The following is a 22,528-nucleotide window of genomic DNA, read 5'->3' on the forward strand; positions in this document are numbered from 1 at the left end:
AACACAGGGTCACGTAAAACATGGCTGAAAACTGAGAACTACAATTGACTGAATATTACAAATGCAAAAAGTTGGCGCCATCCAATTACATTAAGTACTATATTCTCATTGTCATATTCGCTCTTCCAAACCAATGTAACAGACATGGTTAGAATACATCTACAGTTACTCCTATCACTGGATGTGCCTTCCTGCCCTCCGTAGCCTGTATGAGCTGCAGACGTCAGAGGCAGGAGATGTTTATTGCCAATAAATGAGAGACTGATGTGTGAGATAAATATTTATGAAGTGTGTAGATTCCCTCCCTTCAATCCAACAGTAGACAAACTCTCTCTCTGTTTCTCTCTCTCTCTCTCTCTCTCTCACACACACATCTGTTTCTGGAAAGATTCCTCTGCTGTGTCAGCGCTGTAAAGGCAATACATCGTCTGTACAGATAATATACAGAGGGAAGTTTTTGGACTTGGGGACTGGGCCAGAGATGTGAGCTGAATGACTTTGGTTCGAGCTCTGTTCTGGTACTGGTTTAGAGTGGGTTCATACAGATGTGCTCAGATACGATCACATACAGTCTGTCCTTTGGTATCCACTCTGTTTGTCCCGTGGCAGCGATTGCCATCCTGATAGCCATAATCTAATGGCTCACGTCTCTCTTTATAGCTGCCCAAGAATGGTATGAAAAAGCTGTGGATACCCTCCATCATAGTCAGAGTACCCTGAATCCACCAATTGACTATTGTTCTACTGACAGTATGCCTCAATTGCCACTGATGCTGAAAGACTGTTAGATAAAACTGGGACATTGAATTGGTCATCAAGATCGTGTTTCAATGCATCCCCAAAGATTCATTCTCATCAGTACTAAGACTTTTTACTGCAACTTTTGATTATGTTTGTTGTATGCAACAATTGTAGTACTTTTTTCTGTAGTGTTTCAGATAGGTCTACATGTTATTCCTTTGTAATGTGTATCACGTCTGCTAGCTATATTTGTATTTACCCTCCCAGTGATCATATCTAGGGTCTATTGTTTTCTGCTAGCAGGCCTATGTCATCTATTACGGTCTCTGGCCCCTTTGAAAACTAGATGATAGACCTCAGGGAATTTTTCTCCTACATATTTCCACTCTGAAAACGAGTAATAAAAGAGTCCTATACCCTCCAGCTCCTCTCTCTGTTTTCTTGACCCATTTCTCTCTGAAATGAATCTGACATTTCCACCATTGGCACACGAACAATGCCGGCTTACATGAATCTAATTTAAAACAATGTTTCTGGCCACAACTTTCAGAGGCCTTCCTTTCAGTTGGACTTTATTTCGGTTGGCCTTCCTTTCAGACGCCTTCATTTATTTTGTACTGGTGGGAGCCTGAGGAGCGATTATCACAGCCTATGATAACAAGCACAGACCCAGATCTGCCCTGGAAACACAGGGAACAGAGGAAACTACCAGTTCTGACAAAAGTCACCCAGACAAATGTTAAGCGGCAAGTACTAGTTCAAATTCAGTTCTTATTGATTGATAAATGACTGGAGATTATTAGGAGGCATTGACCAAATAGGGCCAAATCAAACCACCCCACAGCTGGTCGAGGATTAGTTTAGAAGTGGGACTACCCGTTTGTTATCTTCAGAAATATTTTCATTATATTTCATGATTTGTCAACTTTGTGGTTGATTCTTTATTGTTTTTGTAAGACGGGCGCCAGCGACACTGTCCCCCTAATCCTACAGGCAAATATTTGGGTAAAAGTAAACATGCTAGACATAAATGGTCGATTTTTGTGGATCTAGTAATATCTATCTGAATACATCTCTACAACATTATTTTGTAAAGTGTTATTAGAGATGATGAGACAGTCGTCTTGGTGTCAGGTCAGCAGCAGTTCAAGTTTGCCATTGTAGTGGAATTTCTGACAGTCACTACCACAGGAGGAATAACCACAACCCCAAAATGTGTTGAGAGCCCTGCAAGTAGAGAGCAGTATGCACAGGCAAAAAGTATCATTATAGCTATCCTGCTGTCATCGACCTGATTTTTTACTCCAGTTACTTTAGTTAACGGAGAACCATTCTCTCACAAAAGAACGACCTGCAGAAGAATTGCAAAGGAGTGGAAAAAGGAGGAGTCAAAGGAGTGGAAAAGGGGAGGGGTCAGACTTATGACTACTGAGATGTACCTAAACACTCAGTTAAAGCTGGGCCTGATTCTCACAACACTGTACCTCAGGGCCCTCTGGGGTCAGGCTCTGGGATGGGGGAAGGAGACACGGTTGTGGAGAGCGCGGTCAGGTCAGTTGGAATGTTGAGGATTCTCCATGACGCTGGTGTTCCTTAGGAATGTGGCCTGTCAAATATCACACTGACACTGACATTTAAACACTCACAGTATTCACAGGAAGCCACTGTCAGTATAAGGTAATGGTTCCCAAAGTCCTTTACAGCCTGACCTTTACCCAACAAAGGTCTTTGTGACCCAATAATTAAGTTTAGGAATGCTGTTCCAGGATAGGGTTGGGGGTAAGAAGCAGGGAATAGAGCTGATAGAGGATGTATTAAACCTGGGCTCAGATAGTTTCCCATCTGCCTAATGGTTCAGGAAGGCTTGGGGGTAAGAGGCAGGGAATAGAGCTGATAGAGGATGTATTAAACCTTCCTGATATGAACCAGCACAGAAATCATGTTCAACAGAGAAAAAAATAGGGTTTCACTATGACATCCATTGAAAAAAACAACTTTATTAAAACAAAGTTTATTTGCTGTATTGAGTCAATACAGATGTGATGGGCTACTTCAATATTCTAACATGCAGCCATCAGTACAGATAGAAGATAGTGGCCCAAATATCCTGTATGTCATTGTTAAACAATTGAATAATAACTCCTGTTGTTTAGAAATCCAAGTGTGTGCTATGTGCTAGATACAGTGGTGAGGACTTCCTGAATCCAGCAGTGTCCTGGATGGTAGGTCCCTGAAAGTGAGAGCTAGATTCATCTTAAAAAGCTGACACTGAGTGATGCTTCCCCCTCCACACACACAACTCAATTCGCTTTTTTGTCTAGTGCCAGAAAATAGAACATTAATTTAAAGTTGGATGTAACAAGAAATCCACAATGATAAAGTATAATTTGTTGTTTTCACTTCAGATTCACTTGCTGCACTCATTGCAGGGATATTATGTATCCCTTTTGTGTGAGTGCTCATATGCAACTTCAAGCTTCCTTTATAACTAAAGCATTTGTCACATTCTTTGCACTGATGAAGTTTCTCCCCTGTGTGAACACTCTGATGACGTCTTAAATGGCTTAATGCCATGTAACGTTTCCTGCATTCAGGACAGCTGTATGTTCTCTGTCCTCTATGAACTTTCATATGCAATGTCAATTCTATCTTCTGGTTGAAAGCTTTGCCACTGTCTTCACACTGAAAAGATCTCTCCCCTGTGTGTATCCTTGTATGTCTGTCCAAGTCACCTTTCTGGATGAAGCTTTTGCCACATTGTTTGAACAGATAAGATTTCTCTCCTGTGTGTATCCTTGAATGGATGGTCAAGTGTCCCTTACGTGTGAAGCTGTTGCCACATTGTTTACACTGATATAGTTTCTCCACTGCAGCAGAGTAGTCTGGATGAACTGAAAGGGGCTGATCATTGGTTGGTTCTGCTACTCTGTAGTCCTCTCCATCAGGTTCTGTTTTGATCTCTTCAGTTATGATGATAGGTAGAGCGCTCCTCTCTCCATCATCCACAGTTTGGTTTTGGTAAAGATGTGAGTGCTGAGGTGGGTCCTCCTGACTGAGCCTGAGCTCCTGTTGTTCCTCTTTAATCTGTGTGGGTTCTGGGTCCTCCTGCCCCAGACTGCTCACTTCCAGCTACTCACACGGCTGGAGTGAGTAGCTGGAAGTCTGGAGGGAAACATATATATTCAATCAATATTTTGAATGACTAAAAATAGTGATTTTGTTTGAAGGCCTCTTTGTGCTTAAAAACAAGATGATTTGTTGAATGGTCGTCTACACTAGCTACAGCAAGATTCAACAGAGCAATGTTGGCCAACTAAAGTTATGTTCAGGGTGCGCTATCCCAATATTAGACTTGTCATTCATTATTTCATGAATTAGTGACGAGGTCTTTGGGCATTTCATAGTGACATTCGAGATAAATCATGGTCCAATGACCACTAGCAGCATGTGTCCCAAGTCCAAAGCTACAGTGCCTTCAGAAAATATTCACGCTCTTTGACAGATTTTGTTGTGTTACAGCCTGAATTTATAATAGATTAAATTGAGATTGTGTCATTGGTCTACACAATACCCCATAATGTCAAAGTGGAATTATGTTTTGAGAAAAATGTACAACCTAAATAAAAATGAAAAGCTGAAATGTCTTGAGTCAATTAGTATCCAACCTCTTTGTTACGGCAAGGCTAAATAAGTTCAAGAGTGAAATTTGATAAGCTGTCATATGGAATTGTTTTAAGATGGTCACACTATATGGATCATTTAGCGATTTGATTTTTAATTTTAGAACCCCTTTAGGTATCAACAAAAAAATATACAATTATTTGATAAAATATTGATTTGGGCCTTTACTACTAAAGCCCATTGAAACGTATTGAATAACAGAAATTGCAGAAACAGAATCGCCGTTTGCGTCGCTGACCAATGAACAAAGAACTATTAAATCCAGTTTTTATATGCTACTTCCCTCCCCAATTCAAAATCTAATATGGACGCCAATGTTTTTCGCTTTGTCATTATGGGGTATTGTGTGTAGATCGATGAGTCAAAAACATAACAACATGTGGAAAACGTCAAGGGGTCTGAATACTTTCATAATACACTGTAAATGTGTTTAGCTAATCGGGACTAGAGTGTAGATAGCTTCAGACGAGGGACAAGTCGCTCTAATGTCTCGAAAAATGTTCTCCGAATTGTCATCCCTCCACCCGGTCTTCATCTATGCAGGAAAACTGTCAGATCCTAGTGCAGCTGTAAGCAAACATGTTGCATCTGCTGGCAATTTAAACCTCGTTTTATTAGTTAATTAAATAATTGATCAAAGGTATATTGGGCTGAGAGTGCGCATATCACAACGTGCCACCTGAATGATCTTGTCTAATGACGTTAAATATTCAAATCTCGTATCACAACTGTAGCTCGCTATACACACCAACTCTGTGTAACTTTATCTCTGGTTTGATAACCATGGCCAACAGCCTCCGTAGACCCTCGTTCTCCTCTGCTGAACAGATTAGTTCCTGAAACTCTGCAATGGTCTTCTCTACGGCCCCGAATATCTCCACAGCAGCCGCCGACAAACGCTCGGCGACGAACACATTTAACAACTGTAGTTTTTTGACATATTGGCGATCAAAGACATTTTGAAACTTCTCTGTCTGATTTGGCCTAGCAGATCTAATCTAGAACAAATGTAAACAACGATGGACGGTGTGCTATTTACACAACGTGATCGGTGAAAAACAGACTGCACTGCAATAGCGCCACCTGCTGTCTCGGAGCATTTAATGGAAAACCAGTTACTAGATCCTACCCCCAACACCAAATTGAGCTAAAATATCTTCTTCTTCGTCTCTATCAGACTACTCTGAATTGCTAGTTTAGATTTCGAACTGTTGTCAGTCAGTATATTCTGTAACAACGAGACGTTTTTTTCATGCCTTTGCATGGTCTCTTAGTGCCTTCTATTTAAACCATCATGTCCCAGGAGACACCAGTTGGGAGGAGGTCAAAGTTGACCCTAACCAGTAACACAGGGTTAGGGCCATGGGGTTGTATTCACAAAGGCCCCAATTCTAGGGGTTAGAAATACAGTGCTTGAAAACGAAAGTGTCAATGTATGTCGATGACTAAAATGACCTCTTAAATCCGCACATCTGGATCCCTGCACAGTCTCATTGAAGATCTTGATCCATTTTCTATCCTCTTTGGATTTAAACCCGATTATGATAAGTGGACCTTATGTTAAAATACACATTTTTACATTACCTTGTAGTTTACCTATAAAATGGCCTGTTGGTGAAGTAGACATACTTGATATTCATATCCTTAAAGATATCAATTCATTTACCACAATAAAGTTTAATTGAAAGTTAGCAAAAATAGACAAGATTCTGCAATCATGGAGAGGTATACCTGTATATTTATGGACAAATCACATTGATTAACTCGAGACCAATCTCCATTTTACGGACTAATTTATGGTGCAGCCTACTCCAGATGACATGTTTTTAAATCATATGAGCCAAAAATATTGGTAATTAAAGGTGCCTATTTATATAATGAATATGAGTTTGGGGCGACTGAAATAATGAAACATGGCCGCTGGAAGATTCTGCATTTCTCCCTGCTCTGCTGACCAATATTTTGCTCCTCTCCGCTCATACAGGAGTAATAAAGGCCTAGTGCACTAATTTGGTGAAACAAAACAAATGCTGTATACATTTTTTATATTAATAATTTTAAAAATTTTGATTGTCAGAGGGTGCTGCATCACCTACAGCACCGCTACTTCCCGTCAGAGGGTGCTGCAGCACCTACAGCACCGCTACTTCCCGTCAGAGGGTGCTGCAGCACCTACAGCACCGCTACTTCCCGTCAGAGGGTGCTGCAGCACCTACAGCACCGCTACTTCCCGTTAGAGGGTGCTGCAGCACCTACAGCACCGCTACTTCCCGTCAGAGGGTGCTGCAGCGCCTACAGCACCGCTACTTCCCGTCAGAGGGTGCTGCAGCGCCTACAGCACCGCTACTTCCCGTCAGAGGGTGCTGCAGCGCCTACAGCACCGCTACTTCCCGTCAGAGGGTGCTGCAGCACCTACAGCACCGCTACTTCCCGTCAGAGGGTGCTGCAGCACCTACAGCACCGCTACTTCCCGTCAGAGGGTGCTGCAGCACCTACAGCACCGCTACTTCCCGTCAGAGGGTGCTGCAGCGCCTACAGCACCGCTACTTCCCGTCAGAGGGTGCTGCAGCACCTACAGCACCGCTACTTCCCGTCAGAGGGTGCTGCAGCGCCTACAGCACCGCTGCTTCCCGTCAGAGGGTGCTGCAGCACCTACAGCACCGCTACTTCCCGTCAGAGGGTGCTGCAGCGCCTACAGCACCGCTACTTCCCGCGGCTATGCCTTTAAATATTAAAGCATTAAACCTCTCACTAAAAGCTTCACTCATACCTAAATTATACTTAAACCCAAACTGGTTCTACAGTAGATTATTAAGAAAAGCTCAACCTTTGTTCAAAATTACCTTTTTGCGTTTATACAGATTACAACTTCTCATTTTCGATTAATTGAAAAGGAAACTTTGTTCAAAGTATCGCCCTTTCAGTTAAATGCAACGAAATGTAATCTACATAATCCCCAAAAGTAATTATTTATCATGAGAGGGCCACAGACTATAAATAGTCATCCTGCATACTCCAAGAAAGATTCAATCTCACCTTTCTGGTAAAAATAGTTATATATTTCTGAGGTGTAGTCACTTTTAAGGACACAAGCTCAAGTAAAGAGTACAAATATGATACAAATATGACATATTTGATATGATGCATTTCCTATTCAACAAAACGTTATGAATAAGGCTCGAGATGACTTACAGTGTGCTTTCTAAATATAGTATATTCTAACTATAAGATTTCACCTTCGTTCCAACTGTAAAATACATATCTGTGTGTCTAGTGTTAAGAGAAAAGGTTTCTCTTGATCAAAACGTTTGCCCTCATCTCTGTGAACAGCACACAGAGCTATAGCTTCCTGAACTAGTTAGGCGCTTGCCTATCATTTCCTATGAATCTTGTCAGTCTATGACAAACAAACATTTCTATGTTTAAAATATATGAATCATTTTTAGATCAATGGCTATAAATCGATCTCTGAATGTGCTACAGTGATACAGTGATACAGTGATGAGCCACCCCTGTAATGATTGCAGGCATGTGCTTTGTCAGTGGATGTGGTGTAGGGTTCAGCCAGGAGTTGATGGACAGTCAGCTGTGAAAATGATATGGTAGGAGGGACATTCCAGCATCAAGGAGTTTCCATGCTCACATCCTACGTCACACAGGCTCAGACAATATAACTCCACCATTCCTATTCATACTGTGACCGTGGGAACCAGGGCTATCGATCAATGCAAGCCATTTCGATCTACAGTGTCCACAGATGGATTTGTAAGTGAAAATGTTGGTCCGAACCAGTACCAGAACCACGCAGGTCCCCTAAACAGGGGTCTTTACATCCCTTGAGGTTTTAAACAAGTTATACACAGCTGGTTACAATTTCAGTTTTATCCTCCAGAAAAGATAGAACAAATATTACAACAAATATTATGGTTAAACTCAAATATACTGATTAATAAAAAATAAAACAACTTTTTTTTCTTGTTTTATATTTATTAATGATATTATGAATAGGAATGGTGGAGTTGTCACACATGCAAATATAAAAAAAAGATGGGAATGTTTGCTTAATCCAAAGTTACAATCAACTGATTGCAGCATTACTGCAAAAATGGAGGAGGTGTCACGTTCTGACCTTAGTTCTTTTATTATGTCTTTGTTTTAGTATGGTCAGGGCGTGAGTTGGGTGGGTTGTCTATGTTAGTTTTTCTATGGTTTGCTATTTCTGTGTTTGGCCTGGTATGGTTCTCAATCAGAGGCAGCTGTCAATCGTTGTCCCTGATTGAGAACCATATTTAGGTAGCCTGTTTTCTATTGTGTTTCGTGGGTGATTATTTTCCGTGTTTGTACCACACGGGACTGTTTTGTTTGTTTCACGGTGTTATTTTGTATGTTGTAGTGTTCAGTTTGACTTATTAAAATGGACAATTACCACGCTGCAAATTGGTCCGATCTCTCTTACTACTCGTCAGAAGAAGAGGACAATCGTTACAGGAGGCAAGTGGAAGGGGGAGAAATTAGGGAACATGTTTGTCAGCAATATCTTAAAGACCATAATTTGGTGAAAAAGATTGGCATAAATAGACTAAATTGACCAGTTTCATTTGAGGACAAAAATGTTGACAGCTGCGCAATACAGATCGCAAAATAGCTGCGAAGAGATTGTCTATGTACCGATTCCATGGCACATCAGTGGCGGTTCTAGCATTTTTCTGGTATCGCCCCAATGTAGCTTGTTTCTGGTCACATGCTCAGGAATGTCTGAACAATTAACATCCATTTAAAATTAATCTTACAAATAGCAGTGTTGGGTGATTTGGAATGCCATAGTCAATCAATCAACAACATAACACTCACAGGAAAGGTCTTAATCTTTAGCTCACAATCTGTGTATACTATGCAAAATTAATGTAAAACATCACAGCACAGTTGAAAAACGGCACTTAGAAATCAAAAGAGGGTGGTCTATGGAGATAAGTGGGATGGGCTGAGTAGAGCTCTCAGTCCATGATCTGTAATGGTTATTACTGAAAACACTGTCATGTAAATTCTTACATAGGGACACCCAAAGTCAATCTTAAATTAATCATTGTTTATTGTCAGTGCACTGGAGAGGTTCCAACAAACTTAATGAACCATAGTGAACGTCTGTCAGAAGCTCTAACGGGGCAGTCCCGTTTAGTTCCCTTATAGACTGGTTACAGGCACGTTACATAGGCATAGTTCATAGGGTTGGTTCTGGCATGTGTTTGGCACTGTCTCGTATCTTAACTAGTCTAAAGGAGGAGGTCATAACGCCCCCCTCTTATCCTTACCAAGCACAGGCAGGAAGCAAGGATTGTTTATGACACCAAAGAGAAGATGCACAAAGTAAGATTTCTACATAACTACATAATGTATACCGGAGATGTCTGATTACTATTTATTTAAAATGTAATGTGTGTACACTACCGGTCAAAAGTTTCAGAACACCTACTCATTCAAGGGTTTTTCTTTATTTAGACTATTTTCGACATTGTAGAATAATAGTGAAGACATCAAAAACATGAAATAACACATATAGAATTATGTAGTAACCAAAAAAGTATTAAACTAATCAAAATATATTTGAGATTCTTCAAATAGCCACCCTTTGCCTTGATTACAGCTTTGTGCACTCTTGGAAAACTTTCAAACTAAAGGACAATTCTTGGCAGCGAAAAAACACATTTGAATAAATGTAGATTCACACTCTTATGTAGGTGTCTTAACCAGCCATAAAATAATGCAATGTGTCACAACAGGTGTAAATATATGGGCCATGGCAGTGTTATGACGATATTATGGACAGGTTATGACAAGTTATGTCAGCTGTTATGACATATTTTGACATGAATATGACCGTGTCATAACGCGTTATGATGCTAGGTGTCAAGTAAAGTGTTACCAAAAAAATGCATGTAGGCTAATTCAATCGTTATGGAGCTGGGACAGACTGAGCCGTAACAGTTTGAACAAAACCCATGTCGCAATATTTAGAATTTTGTCGACAGACTAGAATACATCGAGAGAACGGGTTCAGAAAATAGGGATATGGATTTAAAATATATATATATTTAGATGGCTTTCTTTCATTTACCCCTATTTTCTGAACTGTTTCTGAACTCGTTCTCTCAATTTATTCTAGTCTGTCGACTAAATTCGAATTGAAGGGACACTGTATTTAAAGGGATCACGGCTTAAGATAAATGACCTGAAAACCTTTCTGAATTAAAACTCAATGAGAACATCTGTTGGCCAGCGGTTTTCAGTGGTTGAATTACATTTATTCAGCGCACACAAAAGAATCACGCCTGCAAAGCCCATTATGCACCTTCATATGGTAAGTCTGAATACCAACTACTGAGAAGGGCGTATAAAAGGCATAGTTTTCTAAATCGGATCCAAAGCGTCTGAGTGGGAGTGCTGATCTAGTTTTGCTTCTTCAATTATAATGAATGTAGAGGGGCAATCTGATCCTAGAATAGCAATAATTTGAGATGCTTTATGTAAATTATAATGAATGGGCAGGGGCGAACTGATCCTAGATCAGCCCTCATCTCAGACGCTTTATGAAAACGGTTGGGGGTAAGAGGCAAGAAATAGAGCTGATAGAGGATGTATTAAACCTGCCTAATATGAACCATCACAGAAATCATGTTCAACAGAGAAAGAGCTTTTCACTATGACATCCATTGAAAAAACTACTTTATTAAAACAAATTATTTGCTGCATTATTAATTGTCAACGCAGATGTGATAGGCTACTTCAATATTCTAACATCCGATTTCAAGTTTTCATAACAATCGGAAATCGGTATTTAAAAAAAATATATGTTTATTTAACTAGGCAAGTCAGTTAATTCATTCTTATTTTCAATGACGGCCTAGGAACGATGGGTTAACTGCCTTATTCAGGGGCAGAACGACATATTTTCACCTTGTCAGCTCAGGGGATCCAATCTTGCAACCTTACAGTTAACTAGTCCAACGCAATATAGACCTGCCTCTCTCTCGTTGCACTCCACAAGGAGACCTGTTACGCGAATGCAGTAAGCCAAGGTAAGTTGCTAGCTAGCATTAAACTTATCTTAGAAAAAACTATCAATCATAATCACTAGTTAACTACACATGGTTGATGATATTACTAGATATTATCTAGCATGTCCTGCATTGCATATAATCTGACTGAGCATACAAGCATACAAGTATCTAAGTATCTGACTGAGCGGTGGTAGGCAGAAGCAGGCACGTAAAACATTCATTCAAACAGCACTTTCGTGCGTTTTGCCAGCAGCTCTTCGTTGTGCGTCAAGCATTGTGCTGTTTATGACTTCAAGCCTATCAACTCCCGAGATGAGGTTGGTGTAACCGAAGTGAAATGGCTAGCTAGTTAGCGCTCGCTAATAGCGTTTCAAACGTCACTCACTCTGAGCCTGCTAGTAGTTGTTCCCCTTGCTCTGCATGGGTAACGCTGCTTCGATGGTGGCTGTTGTCGTTGTGTTGCTGGTTCGAGCCCAGGGAGGAGCAAGGAGAGGGACGGAAGCTATACTGTTACACTGGCAATACTAAAGTGCCTATAATAACATCCAATAGTCAAAGGTTAATGAAATACAAATGTTATAGAGGGAAATAGTCCTATAATTCCTATAATAACTACAACCTAAAACTTCTTACCTGGGAATATTGAAGACTCATGTTAAAAGGAACCACCAGCTTTCATATGTTCTCATGTTCTGAGCAAGGAACTGAAACATTAGCTTTCTTACATAGCACATATTGCACTTTTACTTTCTTCTCCAACACTTTGTTTTTGCATTATTTAAACCAAATTGAACATGTTTCATTATTTACTTGAGGCTAAATTGATTTTATTGATGTATTATATTAAGTTAAAATAAGTGTTCATTCAGTATTGTTGTAATTGTCATTATTACAAATCAATAAAAACTTTTTTTAAATTTTTTATTTTTTTAAAAAATCGTCCGATTAATCGGTATCTGCTTTTTTGGTCCTCCAATAATCGGTATCGGCATTGAAAATCATAATCGGTCGACCTCTAGTTGGTACAGATAGAAGATAGTGGCCAAAATATCCTGTATGTCATTGTTAAACAATTGAATAAGAACTCCTATTGTTTAGAAATCCAAATGTGTGCTCTGTGCTAGATACAGTGGTGAGGACTTCCTTTTTCTTTAGTTGTAGAAAAAGAAAGGGAAAATGTTTATTTTTGTAATTCATTTCATTTTTTCATCTTTGCACAAAACAACCAAAGCATTAAAAACAAAAAACACAAATACATAGATATTTTTCCTCAAATTATATGGTGAGGGCTTCCTGAAGCCAGCAGTGTCCTCCTTCACTTTTTCCACATTGTTACATTGCAGCCTTATTCTAAAATGGATTAAATAATAAAAAATGATCAGCAATCTACACACAATACCCCATAATGACAAAGCGAAAACAGTACAGAAAATGTTTGCAAATGTATTAAAAATAGCATAAGTATTCAGACCCTTTGCTATAAGACTGGGAATTGATATCAGGTGCATCCTGTTTCCATTGATCATCCTTGATGTTTCTACAACTTCTACAATTCAATTGAAAGGACATGATTTGGGAAGGCACACACCTGTCTATATAAGGTCCCACAGTTGACAGTGCATGTCAGAACTAAAACCAAGCCATGAGGTTGAAGGAATTGTCTGTAGAGCTTTGAGACAGGATTGTGTCGAGTCACAGATCTGGGGAAGGGTAGCAAAACATTTCTGCAGCATTGAAGGTCCTCAACAACACAGTAGCCTCCATCATTCTTAAATGGAAGAAGTTTGGAACCACCAAAACTCTTTCTAGAGCTGGCTGCCCAGCCAAACTGAACAATCGGGGGAGGAGACCAAGAACCTGATGGTCACTCTGACAGAGCTCCAGAGTCACTCTGTGGAGATGGGAGAACCTTCCAGAAGGACAAACATCTCTGCAGCACTCCACCAATCAGGCTTTTATGGTAGAGTGGCCAGACGGATGCCACTCCTCAGCAAAAGGCACATGACAGCCCGCTTGGAGTTTTCCAAAAGGCACCTAAAAGACTCTCAGACCATTAGAAACAAGATTCTCTGGTCTGATGAAACCAAGATTGAAATCTTTGACCTGAATACCAAGCGTCGCATCTGGAGGAAACCTGGCACCATCCCTACGGTGTAGCATGGTGGTGGCAGCATAATGCTGTGGGGATGTTTTTCAGTTGCAGGGACCGGGAGACTAGTCAGGATCGAGGCAAAGCTGAACGGAGCAAAGTAAAGAGAGATCCATTTGCTAAAATTTCTAAAAAACTGTTTTTGCTTTGTCATTATGGGGTATTGTGTGTAGATTGATGAGAGAAAAAAATACTATTTAATCAATTTTAGAATAAGGCTGTAACATAACAAAATTGAAAAAGTCAAGGGTCTGAATACTTTCCGAATGCACTGTAGGTCTCTGAAAGTGAGAGCTAGTTTCAGCTAAGAAATCTAATACTGACTGATGATTTTCACAACTCAATTTGTTTTGTTGTCAAGTGCCAGAAAACAGAACATAACATTAATTTACAAGTTGGATGTGAGAAGTAATCCACAATGATACAAAGTATCATTTGTTGTTTTCACTTTCACTTCAGGCTGAAGCTTTTGCTGTACTCACTGCAGTAATATAATGTATGCCCTTTAATGTGAGTGCTCATATGTGATGTATGGCTGTTTATAACCAAAGCTTTTGCCACATTATTTGTACTGGTCAGATTTCTCCCGTGTGAACCCACTGATGAAGTCTTAAATAGCTTTCCATTGATACAGATTCTCTCCTGTGTGTATCCTTGTATGGCTGGTCAAGTTGCTCTTATGGTTAAACCTTTTGCCACATTGTTTGCACTGATAGGGATTCTCTCCTGTGTGTACCCTTGTGTGGATGGTCAAGTTGCTCTTCTGGTTAAACCTTTTGCCACATTGTTTGCACAGAAAAGGTTTCTCTCCTGTGTGTATCTTTAAATGCAAGGTCAAGTTTCCCTTACGTGTGAAGCTTTTGCCACATTGTTGACACCAATATGGTTTTTCCAGTGTAGCAGAGCAGTCTGGATGAACTGAGAGGGGCTGATCACTGGTTGGTTGTGGTACTCTGTAGCCCTCTCCATCAGGTTCTGTTTTGATGTCTTCAGTTATGATGATAGGTAGAGCGCTCCTCTCTCCATCATCCACAGTTTGTTTTTGGTAAAGATGTGAGGGCTGAGGTGGGTCCTCCTGACTGAGTCTGAACTCCTGCTGTTCCTCTTTAATCTGTGTGGGTTCTGGGTCCTCCTGCCCCAGACTGGGGCTCCACTCCTGCTCACACTTCTGCTGCTCAGGGGGAACAGATGGAGTGAGTTGCTGGAAGTCTGGAGGGAAACATATATATTCAATCAATATTGACTTATCTTAATACAAAATCTGTACTTTTACTTGGTAGGCCTGTCTGTGCAAAAAAAAAAGAAGATGATTTGTTGTCTAGTCTACACTGGTGGGAAACATGAACATGAGCTCCCTGAATTCCCTGTAAGGGTGAAGGAGGCAGAGATTTCCAGGATAAGAGCTGTCCAGTGTCTCTTATGCCGATGCAGCAAAAAGAGTGAAAGAAAGTGCTAGTGGTTCGGTTGTCATGGTGGATACACCGTAGTCTAGTCCTGTGGGTGCCGTTCGCTAGGTGCAGGGTCCGGATACCCTCGCCTTGAAAAAGGTGGACTTATGCATTTATCTCTATGGTTATAAACTGCACTGCTGGAGTGGATAAGAACTCAAGATTGATTGATATCATATCTGCAGCTGAACACCTCTTGGGATTGAAGGATGTCATGGACGAGGGGCTACACAGAGTACTGGCTGGAGCAGTTCCGTCCTGTCAGGTCCCCAGTAGGGTTCTGAGTGCATTTTGGATGACTGACACCGTCTGCCCTACAATCCCACTTTAGAAGACTGGTCTTGCTTTGTTCATAACCAAATGGGAAGATGCTATTTACCACATACAACAGGGAAAAACGTCCCTTCAACTGGTAAATACTAGTGGGAAACTCATCTATCATCCCAAACTCAGACTTATCCCACATGCTGAAACCTGACGTCACACATTAAGATAATTATCTCGGGAATGGCATTTTTGGCCAGTAAATGCAACAAAACGTTATTTATAAAAAGCAATCTATGAATATGGTTTTTGAACACTTTGTTTGTGAGCATGATAACTGTACTTTTAGTTTATGGTTGAAGCAGCTTATTTGCCATTGTCCAATCTGCATTTCTCAACGAGTTCAAAGCATGTGGATGCATCCAACTCGTATTTACAACTTTACAACGGGTAAATAACACTTTCCCACTTGGTTATGAACGCAGCATCTATACCTGAGAAGGTATAGAAACCGAGACACCTCATAGGCTCATATTATCTGGTTGGCGCGTAAGTAGACCAGTCTCATTTATAACGTTGCGTAAATTTCACACCAATTAAATGCGTGCGCCATTTCTGAAAAGTTCGCGCACATACAAAAATATTGAGATTGATCAACTTGGCGCACGCCATACATACGCATGTTTACAGTTATAAAATCAGACGCGTCCTGAAACTGCACTCATGAACGAGCATTAAAACTCGTTTTATGAAACACAACAATTGCAAATTGCTGTGGACCTGTAAACAGGTCGTTTGAATTGAATCGGGCCTGTTTTGCGTTGACTTTTTCTCAAACCTATGGTGCACTGCCCACGAATTACAGTGTCTACTCAGAGTGGTAGCCATTTATGCAGTCACTTCATCCCTACACACATGTACAAATGACCTGGACTAACCTGTACCCCTGCACATTGACTCGGTACCGGTACCCCCTGTATAAAGCCTCGTTACTAACCTGTACCCCTGCACATTGACTCGGTACCGGTACCCCCTGTATAAAGCCTCGTTACTAACCTGTACCCCTGCACATTGACTCGGTACCGGTACCCCCTGTATAAAGCCTCGTTACTAACCTGTACCCCTGCACATTGACTCGGTACCGGTACCCCTGTATAAAGCCTCGTTACTAACCTGTACCCCTGCACATTGACTCGGTACCGGTACCACCTGTATAAAGCCTCGTTACTAACCTGTACCCCTGCACATTGACTCGGTACCGGTACCCCCTGTATAAAGCCTCGTTACTAACCTGTACCCCTGCACATTGACTCGGTACCGGTACCCCCTGTATAAAGCCTCGTTACTAACTGTGAGGGGAACGGCACCTCAGTACCTCCAGGCTCTGATCAGGCCCTACACCCAAACAAGGGCACTGCGTTCATCCACCTCTGGCCTGCTCGCCTCCCTACCACTGAGGAAGTGCAGTTCCCGCTCAGCCCAGTCAAAACTGTTCGCTTCTCTGGCCCCCCAATGGTGGAACAAACTCCCTCACGACGCCAGGACAGCGGAGTCAATCACCACCTTCCGGAGACACCTGAAACCCCACCTCTTTAAGGAATACCTAGGATAGGATAAAGTAATCCTTCTCACCCCCCTTAAAAAGATTTAGATGCACTATTGTAAAGTGGCTGTTCCACTGGATGTCATAAGGTGAATGCACCAATTTGTAAGTCGCTCTGGATAAGAGCGTCTGCTAAATGACTTAAATGTAATGTAAATGTAACCTGTACCGCTGCACATTGACTCGGTACCGGTACCCCCTGTATAAAGCCTCGTTACTAACCTGTACCGCTGCACATTGACTCGGTACCGGTACCCCCTGTATAAAGCCTCGTTACTAACCTGTACCGCTGCACATTGACTCGGTACCGGTACCCCCTGTATAAAGCCTCGTTACTAACCTGTACCCCTGCACATTGACTCGGTACTGGTACCCCCTGTATAAAGCCTCGTTACTAACCTGTACCCCTGCACATTGACTCGGTACCGGTACCCCCTGTATAAAGCCTTGTTACTAACCTGTACCCCTGCACATTGACTCGGTACCGGTACCCCCTGTATAAAGCCTCGTTACTAACCTGTACCCCTGCACATTGACTCGGTACTGGTACCCCCTGTATAAAGCCTTGTTACTAACCTGTACTCCTGCACATTGACTCGGTACCGGTACCCCCTGTATAAAGCCTCGTTACTAACCTGTACCCCTGCACATTGACTCGGTACCGGTACCCCCTGTATAAAGCCTCGTTACTAACCTGTACCCCTGCACATTGACTCGGTACCGGTACCCCCTGTATAAAGCCTCGTTACTAACCTGTACCCCTGCACATTGACTCGGTACCGGTACCCCTGTATAAAGCCTCGTTACTAACCTGTACCCCTGCACATTGACTCGGTACCGGTACCACCTGTATAAAGCCTCGTTACTAACCTGTACCCCTGCACATTGACTCGGTACCGGTACCCCCTGTATAAAGCCTCGTTACTAACCTGTACCCCTGCACATTGACTCGGTACCGGTACCACCTGTATAAAGCCTCGTTACTAACCTGTACCCCTGCACATTGACTCGGTACCGGTACCCCCTGTATAAAGCCTTGTTACTAACCTGTACCCCTGCACATTGACTCGGTACCGGTACCCCCTGTATAAAGCCTCGTTACTAACCTGTACCCCTGCACATTGAATCGGTACCGGTACCCCCTGTATAAAGCCTCGTTACTAACCTGTACCCCTGCACATTGACTCGGTACCGGTACCCCCTGTATAAAGCCTCGTTACTAACCTGTACCCCTGCACATTGACTCGGTACTGGTACCCCCTGTATAAAGCCTCGTTACTAACCTGTACCCCTGCACATTGACTCGGTACCGGTACCCCCTGTATAAAGCCTTGTTACTAACCTGTACCCCTGCACATTGACTCGGTACCGGTACCCCCTGTATAAAGCCTCGTTATTGTTATTTTATTGTGTTACTTTTTATTATTGTTTTACTTTAGTTGATTTGGGAAATATGTTCTCTACTCTTCTTGAACTGCACTGTTGGGTTAAGGGCTTGTAAGCATTTCATGGTAAAGTCTACACTTGTTGTATTCGGTGTGTGTGACAAATAAAGTTTGATTTGATACACACTTCAATGCAAAAGATAAACTGTATGTTCAGCTGATATCACATTGGTGACTATGAGACAGCCATAGGATCTGACTGAATATTACTGATTCTCCCCACACACAGTAACTGGAGTAAATTTGAGAAGCTCAAATTGGAGTTTTTCCCAAATCTGTAGAAAAACTACTTTGTTTGAGGTCTGTGCTAGTTTTTAAAGCGCCTGTGGCAGTTCATCTGCCTGGGTTGCATTCAGTACATAAAAACTTAAAATAACACACCCCTCCCTGGTCGCTAGGCGGTATTACATGATACATATGGGTGTGAACTTGAGGGGATTCGATGCATGCTCCTGGTGTACCGGGTTAGCGCTGACTGCATTTGTTTTAGAACCGGGTCTCCCGGTCGTGAGCCAGGTGCAATACTATGAAATAACTACAAATACTATGAAACAAATATATTTTAGATTCTTCAAAGCTGTCATCAAGGCAAAGGGAGGCCTCTTTGAAAAATGTCAAATATAAAAAAAAAATGTTTTATTTGTTTAACACTTTTTTGGTTACTACATGATTCCATGTGTGTTATTTCATAGTTTGATGTCTTTACTATTATTCTACAATGTAGAAAATAGTAAAAAATAAAGAAAAACCCTTGAATGCGTAGGTGTCTCCAAACTTTTGACTGGTACTGTATATTTTATGGAGAAGAGATGTTGAATGTTCCTGAATGATGCGCCATGCTCCATTTTTTTACAATATGCCGAGCAGCGCAGATTACAATTCGATTTGAGTAGGGCGTGCCTCCCTCACCAGCCCGGACTAGCCGTTCAACCCGGGCAGGTTAATCGAGTCTGAAATCGCAAAAAGTCGTCCATCACCACATGGTAACTGCCCTCTGGGCCACCATAATCACAACTTTTTCAAATAGTCGTTCCGCTTCCGTTAAATTCAACGTTGCACCCCTTTCTGTCGTACTGAACGCAACCCTGGTCTACACTACAGCACGTGATTCAAAGAAGAAACGTTGGCAAACCAGGGGTGTATTCATTAATTCTGTTGCAAAACGTTTCTTAGACGGAAGCAAACGAAACGGGAGGGATCTACCTGAATTTGTTAAATAGAAAATCTTATTTTGCATCTGTTTGCACTAATGATTACTCCCCAGAGTTGCGGTCTGGATGAGAATTGCACAACGTGCCACATAAATGGTCTTATCATTATTCTACAAGTAAAATGTTATAACTCGAACGTTAACTCGCTACAGACCTGTTCTGTATAACTGTATCTCTGATTTGATAATCATGTCCATCTCCCTCCGTAGACGCTCGTTCTCCTCTGCTGAACGGAAGATTTCTTCCCGATACTCTGCTATAGTCTTCTCTACGGCCCCGAGTATCTCCACAGCAGCAGCCGACAAACGCTCCGTAACGAACACATTCAGTAACTGTAGTTTGGACATATTGGCGAGGGCAATAAAAGTCTAGCTGTTTGTTTTATCAAATAAATGTTGAAACGTCTGTCTGCTTCAGCCTAGCGGGTTTACGCTACTGAGTAGATACCTTTGTAAACAACAATGTGCTGTGTTTTCTATTCATCAACCGCTGACGGTGTAAGACTGCATTACATTAGCGCCACCTGCTGGCTTGGAGCACGTCAAACCACGTCCGGAGGCCGTCAATGAACAGGGGTACATTTGAGCTGGATTTGCCCTCCAGGCAAGCAACTAGAGCATGTCGTCTATACGGAGAACAGGCGTGTGTGCTCTGTTGTAGACAGCCGCGAGGACTTCCTGTAGCCAGCAGTGTCCTGGAGGGTAGGTCCCTGAGTCAGAGCTAGATTCAGTTTACAGATCTGATAGACTAATGCTTTTCCCTCTCCACACATTACACAATTTGTTCTGTTATCAATTGCCAGAAAACATCATATAAAACCTATTCACAAGTTGGATGTGTCAAGAAATTCACAATGACAAAGTATGAATGTATTGTTTTAACTTCAGATTCACTTCAGGTTAAGCTTTTATGTAACCCCTTTTGTGAGTGATCATATAAGACTTCAAGTTTCCTTTCAAACTAAAGTATTTTCCACATGATTTGCACTGGTAAGAGATCTCCCCTGTGAAACACGCTGATGACATCTTAGATACTCATGTATATATAGTGTATGTGGACACCCCTTCAAATGAGTGGATTTGGCTGTTTCAGCCACACCCATTGCTGACAGGTGTATAAAATTGAGCACAAAGCCATGACATCTCCATAGTCACACATTGGCAATAGAATGACCTTACTGAAGAGCTCAGGATGCCACCTTTCAAAAAAAAAAATCTGCCCTGCTAGAGCTGCCCCGGTCTATTGAAAGTGTTGTTATTGTGAAGTGGAAACATATAGGAGCAACAAAGACTCGGACGCCGAGTGGTAGGCTACACAAGCTCACAGAACGGGACCGCCGAGTGGTAGGCTACACAAGCTCACAGAACGGGACCGCCGAGTGGTAGGCCACACAAGCTCACAGAACGGGACCGCCGAGTGGTAGGCCACACAAGCTCACAGAACGGGACCGCCGAGTGGTAGGCCACACAAGCTCACAGAACGGGACCGCCGAGTGGTAGGCCACACAAGCTCACAGAACGGGACCGCCGAGTGGTAGGCCACACAAGCTCACAGAACGGGACCGCCGAGTGGTAGGCCACACAAGCTCACAGAACGGGACCGCCGAGTGGTAGGCCACACAAGCTCACAGAACGGGACCGCCGAGTGGTAGGCCACACAAGCTCACAGAACGGGACCGCCGAGTGGTAGGCCACACAAGCTCACAGAACGGGACCGCCGAGTGGTAGGCCACACAAGCTCACAGAACGGGACCGCCCGAGTGGTAGGCCACACAAGCTCACAGAACGGGACCGCCGAGTGGTAGGCCACACAAGCTCACAGAACGGGACCGCCGAGTGGTAGGCCACACAAGCTCACAGAACGGGACCGCCGAGTGGTAGGCCACACAAGCTCACAGAACGGGACCGCCGAGTGGTAGGCCACACAAGCTCACAGAACGGGACCGCCGAGTGGTAGGCCACACAAGCTCACAGAACGGGACCGCCGAATGGTAGGCCACACAATCTCACAGAACGGGACCGCCCGAGTGGTAGACCACACAATCTCACAGAACGGGACCGCCGAGTGGTAGGCAACACAAGCTCACAGAACGGGACCGCCGAGTGGTAGGCCACACAAGCTCACAGAACGGGACCGCCGAGTGGTAGGCCACACAAGCTCACAGAACGGGACCGCCGAGTGGTAGGCCACACAAGCTCACAGAACGGGACCGCCGAGTGGTAGGCCACACAAGCTCACAGAACGGGACCGCCGAGTGGTAGGCCACACAAGCTCACAGAACGGGACCGCCGAATGGTAGGCCACACAATCTCACAGAACGGGACCGCCGAGTGGTAGACCACACAATCTCACAGAACGGGACCGCCGAGTGGTAGGCAACACAAGCTCACAGAACGGGACCGCCGAGTGGTAGGCCACACAAGCTCACAGAACGGGACCGCCGAGTGGTAGGCCACACAAGCTCACAGAACGGGACCGCCGAGTGGTAGGCCACACAAGCTCACAGAACGGGACCGCCGAGTGGTAGGCCACACAAGCTCACAGAACGGGACCGCCGAGTGGTAGGCCACACAAGCTCACAGAACGGGACCGCCGAGTGGTAGGCCACACAAGCTCACAGAACGGGACCGCCGAGTGGTAGGCCACACAAGCTCACAGAACGGGACCGCAGAGTGGTAGGCCACACAAGCTCACAGAACGGGACCGCCGAGTGGTAGGCCACACAAGCTCACAGAACGGGACCGCCGAGTGCTGAAGCGCGTAACGCATACAAATAGTCTCTCCTCGGTTGCAACACTCACTACCGAGTTCCAAACTGCCTCTAAAGCTTCATGAAATGGGTTTCCATGGCCGAGCAGTCGCACACAAGCCTAAGATCACCATTCGCAATGCCAAGCTTCAGCTTCAGTGGTGTAAAGCTCGCTGCCGTTG

At 43.0% G+C, this 22,528-nt stretch overlaps 2 long non-coding RNA genes across 2 annotated transcripts; both read right to left on the reverse strand.

Moving 5' to 3' along the window:
• Positions 1-2,718: 2,718 nt before the first annotated feature.
• Positions 2,719-5,453, reverse strand: LOC115129837 (uncharacterized). Its single transcript, XR_003863692.1, has 2 exons — positions 5,171-5,453; positions 2,719-3,903 (listed from the first exon to the last, which is right to left on the reverse strand). It is a non-coding gene; the product is annotated as an uncharacterized LOC115129837 (long non-coding RNA).
• A 5,246-nt stretch (positions 5,454-10,699) lies between these two features.
• LOC115129829 (uncharacterized) lies at positions 10,700-20,085 on the reverse strand. The gene is made up of 2 exons (XR_010463997.1): positions 19,752-20,085; positions 10,700-14,835 (listed from the first exon to the last, which is right to left on the reverse strand). It is a non-coding gene; the product is annotated as an uncharacterized LOC115129829 (long non-coding RNA).
• Between the last annotated feature and the right edge of the window lie 2,443 nt (positions 20,086-22,528).

The sequence above is a fragment of the Oncorhynchus nerka genome, linkage group LG5 (assembly GCF_034236695.1).
Source record: "Oncorhynchus nerka isolate Pitt River linkage group LG5, Oner_Uvic_2.0, whole genome shotgun sequence".
Classification (NCBI taxonomy): domain Eukaryota; kingdom Metazoa; phylum Chordata; class Actinopteri; order Salmoniformes; family Salmonidae; genus Oncorhynchus; species Oncorhynchus nerka.